Source organism: Zea mays, chromosome 6 (genome assembly GCF_902167145.1).
Source record: "Zea mays cultivar B73 chromosome 6, Zm-B73-REFERENCE-NAM-5.0, whole genome shotgun sequence".
Lineage (NCBI taxonomy): Eukaryota > Viridiplantae > Streptophyta > Magnoliopsida > Poales > Poaceae > Zea > Zea mays.
The window spans coordinates 20,128,279-20,133,109 of NC_050101.1; the positions used below are offsets into that span (position 1 = coordinate 20,128,279).

General features: G+C 39.2%; 1 pseudogene across 1 annotated transcript; it reads right to left on the bottom strand.

Moving 5' to 3' along the window:
* Nucleotides 1–263: 263 nt before the first annotated feature.
* Nucleotides 264–4,412, bottom strand: LOC100278072 (uncharacterized; annotated as a pseudogene). The gene is made up of 3 exons (NR_157124.1): nucleotides 3,802–4,412; nucleotides 1,550–1,706; nucleotides 264–520 (listed from the first exon to the last, which is right to left on the bottom strand). The product of NR_157124.1 is annotated as an uncharacterized protein (transcript).
* Nucleotides 4,413–4,831: the final 419 nt, after the last annotated feature.

Genomic DNA, 4,831 nt, shown 5'->3' on the forward strand with positions numbered 1-4,831 from the left:
TTGGTCTTGAGTCTTGGACTTGTGCTTGATATTTGTTGATCTTCTAAGCGTCTTTTAGGTCTTCTTTGAGGTGTTGCATGTCGCAGAACCTCCCAAGTTATCGGGCCCACATGCACCTGTCCTTGTCTCAAAGACCTCAGACAGCTATGCGTGTGCACCAAACAACTTAACAGGATCTGTCCGAGTGCCCCGAGGACCCCGGATAAACGACTTACCGCCAAGATCGCAGGATTAAGTAAACACAAATCACACACCAACATTTGCAGCGGAAATAAAATTCTTTATTGCAAAATGATTTCATATTACAATAAGTTTACATTATACAATTATCGGAGTGATTACAAAAGAAAGTGATTAAAAAAAATTACAATTTAAAATGTATAAAATATTTATAGGTTTTCAAATACATGCTAGCTTAAGTGACAATCCTCAATAGAGAAACTAAAGACGGGATATACTTATAGAAGAAGGCCGAGCCCACCGGCACTTAGCACCATCCACAACAGAACAAAATTACAACCTGAAAAACAACAGGGAATAAAACCCTGAGTACGCAATTACTCAGCAAGACTTACCCGACTAAAGAAAAGACTCTCAAGGGTATGCTGGTTTGTTGGGAATCAAGGTAAAGCTCATCAAATTTCAAAGACTCGGTTTTGCAGAAAAGCTTACTAGTAGTGGATCCTTATGCCAAACTTTTACTTCATAAATTAAGTACTTTTCCTGAATCTAGATTTGCCTGATCTAGAGCATTCACTTGTCCTACACTAGTTTCATTTTAGCAACTTTAGTTTCACTTGTTATCTACGCTGAAGGTCGAAGATCCAGTCTTCATATCCGAGAAGTTCGGCGATCCGAATCGATTAATACCCAGCTGGGGATCTCCAACCACACGACATATGTAGCACTTAACCCTTGCATATGTCAACTCGCCACCGGGTTTCTCAAGACCAGAACGGGTCCCCGCCAACCGAGAGCTCAGTACCCCACCATCCAGCCTCTTGCCAGGTGGATACACGATACTCTCGCCATCTCTCCACTCCCATTGCGGGCCGACCTTTCTGGTATTGGTCCAGCCGAGGCTAAGCTTACCCATGATGAGGCATGTGGCCAGTTAAAGGGTCCTAGATCAGCAGGCCAACAATCGGAACGGTCCTTAATCGACACAGACGGGCGACCTTTCCTGCTCAACGTCTGGTCTCATTTTAGTTCAACCATTTCCCAATCCTTGGTACCTGACAGAGGTACTTTTTCTAGATGTTGAATCCATCATGGCCATATGGATTCACCATCCCCATTTCTTTTTCACAACAATTTCCCATATCCCGTGTAACACAGCATCTTTTTAAAAAGAACAACTTTTAATTATCTAAGCAGGGCTAAGCATCTTTAGTTCTCTTTTATAAACAGGAATCAAGGAATAGTAATCAAATTCCAAGGAATGGTAATGCATCAACTGTTTATTCACACAACTCCTATCACCTAATGCAACATATAAGTGATAAAAGCTTTATAACAACAAGGGGGTGGCAAATGCACCGGGGCTTGCCTGGGATAACACTAAGTTAGTGTTGTTAATTGACGACCACTTGGTGAGCATCTTCTATCCTGGCACTTGGTTGATTCATCCATTTTAGCTTCGTCCATCAGCATCACTTGGAGATTAATTCCAGTCGTCTTCCATAGCACGTGATCAATTAACGTACCTAAATGATATGTATGATGCACATAAGCATGAGCACGAAGAGCATAAGATAGATAATCTATGTTAAAGAGGATAAATATTTAAAACAAGTCATCACAACACCTAGGAGCACACTAGATGTCAAGATATTACTAAGTATCACAAGTACATTTTTTTACATTTACATAGATCTAACTCAAGCATCAATCAACAAAAGGCTATACATGAACCTTAACTTTATGGATTAGAGTACACTATCAAAAGATTAACATCATTCTTAGCACTAATGAATAACCCACTATTAACTAGCATAAAATCCTATGGAGCAAAACTTATCTCAACCTATAGATCTAAAATACTTCTATGCATAACAAGCACTTAAATTCTAAACTTTACTCCTCAATCATCCGACATTAGCATCATGCTTATAACTATAAGGCGACCAAATTAATTCATAGATCTAGATATATATGTCTACTAAACATTCTTTGCATTATTGAGTTCATTATAACCACACAAGGTCTAATTAGCTACTAGTTCCAATACATTCATCAAAGTATTAATTCCCAAACTAATAGGTTTAGAGCACACATTAAGAAAGAAAAACTCAACCATGTGCAACAAGACATTTGGATAAACATTTCACATGTCATAAGTCTTCATCACTCAAGAATCAAAAACTGATTACTCCTACTTAGCCAAATAGGAATCAAATCAAATACCCCAACACAACGATCATGTTCTCCAACTTACTCGAACCTAATCCGAACATTAAGAAACATCCATATGCAGTTATAAGACTTCATTAATTAAGACAAGAGCTAACCAAATCTAGGTATTCACACAAAAGAAACTTCATATGGTCATTTTAATACTAGCTGAATTTGGACAGCAGAACAGCAACCATTTGTTTAGCTCATAACTCACAAAATAGGCATCCAAAAATAGTAAACTAGGACTTTCTAAAAAGCTTAGACAGTCCTCTATAACTTTTATATTATCATCACAACATGATTCGACATTTTAAAAGGCCAAACATTACTAAACGTAAATTCTGTCCAGATTTGGACAGAAGTCGACTACTTACTTAAAAAATCCATAACTAGAGTTTCAGACATCCAAATCAGTTGATCCTAGACTTTTTTGAAAGCTAATAGAATTGTCTATAATTTATTTATAAACATCTCCAGTTAATTCAATGCGTAGAAAGGTCAGTTAATATAAACAAACATTGCTGTCCAGATTTGGACAGATTCAGACTCTATAGTTTGAACAGCTGTAACTTGGTCTCTAGACCACCAAAAATGGTGCTCCAAAATTTGTTGAAAAGATTAAGCAAAGTACTACAATTCTCCTATAATTACTAAGAGCTTATTCTCAGTTTAACTTGGGCAAACAAGGTCATTTTCGAAATCTGTACAGAATCTGGACAGATTCTGAAACTAGACTTAGAAAAATCATAACTCCTAAACTACTGAACCTATGGTTATGAAATTTTAGCACAAGCAAGATAAAGAAGTTATCTACAACTTTTATATATAACACTTTCACAAAAACCATGCTTTGTTTCATTAACAATCTGCATTACTGAACTGGGCACATAGTCCAAACAGAAAATCTTCCAAGTTAGTTCCTATTTAGCTTAACCACCTCTAACCAACATATCCACACCACTCTTGGTAATCACAAGAGCATTATCAACACAAACATCTAACCATCCATTCATCAAACACCTAGCACGCATCGCACGACTGTCCTCTTTACGAAAAACCTGGAGTTCCTCCTCCTCACACAAGCACACACATATACCCATATCATCGCATTAGCATAACACCAGCAAAAAATAATTTCATCATACATCGAACACAACTACCACGATAATTATCATGTGCTGTCCAAACAACAAGTGTTAACATGTTCTTTGTATAAGTAACTTAACCATAAACAAAACTCTATCCTTTATGATTTATTAACACAGTCATATCAATGCATATATATTCACCAAGCATATTTCATACAATATATCATCACACCTCTCACTAGACAAGAGAATCATCGATCATATCCTAATCAATCCACCATACACGCTAACTAGCGAGGATAGCCAAAGAGCTCACCATAGTTAAACCAAACTGCGGATATGCTGATGATTCCGATTCAAACATTTCATCGAACACGGGGTGTTTGCTGCACTGGAGTTCCTTTCTTCTTCTCTACCCAAACACTTGGGATTTTGCTCCTCAACAAAAATACAACCATACACACAATTAATAGCAGCGAACCAACGCCGATGCGGAATTGAACGGAGAAGGAACATCGGGATCTCACCAGGGTGACGACAACGTAATCGGGACTGCACAAATCAAGGTGCAGCACGCTGCGACATTTTGTTGAGCACATGGTGAACGACTGGTGTAGGGGATAAGGGAGTGGTTGTTTGGAACAGAGAGGAGCGCCATAAAAGAGGACAGCACCATGGGAAGGCAGCTCCAGCATCTAGTATCCAAGAAACAGTAGGGAAAGGAAATAATGGGCGCCATGGGAGGGAAGGATCAGCCGATGTCCATAGCCATGAGAGGAAACTGAGGGAGAGGACTGCCGCCATGGCTTGCTGCAGGAAGGGAGGGGGGCGTCCATGGGAGAGGCTGAAACAGGGAAGTGGAGCTCCGGCGAGCAGAAGGGCAGGGCGATGAGGCCAGCATGTCCGTGGAGGTGTGTGTGGTATGATACATAGAAGAGATGTATGGGACCAGGAAATGGCTAGAAGCCTGACGAACGACATGGAGATAAGGCTGAGAACCTGGTAAGCGGTGTGAATTTTCCAGAGAATGAACGCGCGGACACGTTTTCAGAGAGTTGAGCGGCTTCTGAATTAAGAAACGGTGTGGAGATAAGGACTGTGAGCTGTAATTGTAATTTACAAAGGCTGGTCCAGACAAGAGAGTAGTAGGGTAGTTAAAGACAAACTTTGATTTCTCCATTTTTTTTAAAGAGAAATATAAATACATTCCTAGATTTTAGAATTAGGATTTTAGCAATGTATAATGGGTCGACGCGCTATACGGATTACATATTTCATTTTTCCAATCATAAAACGGAGAATCAGAGTAATAACTGTGGTTCATACGGTTCTGGTTAAATTTCGTT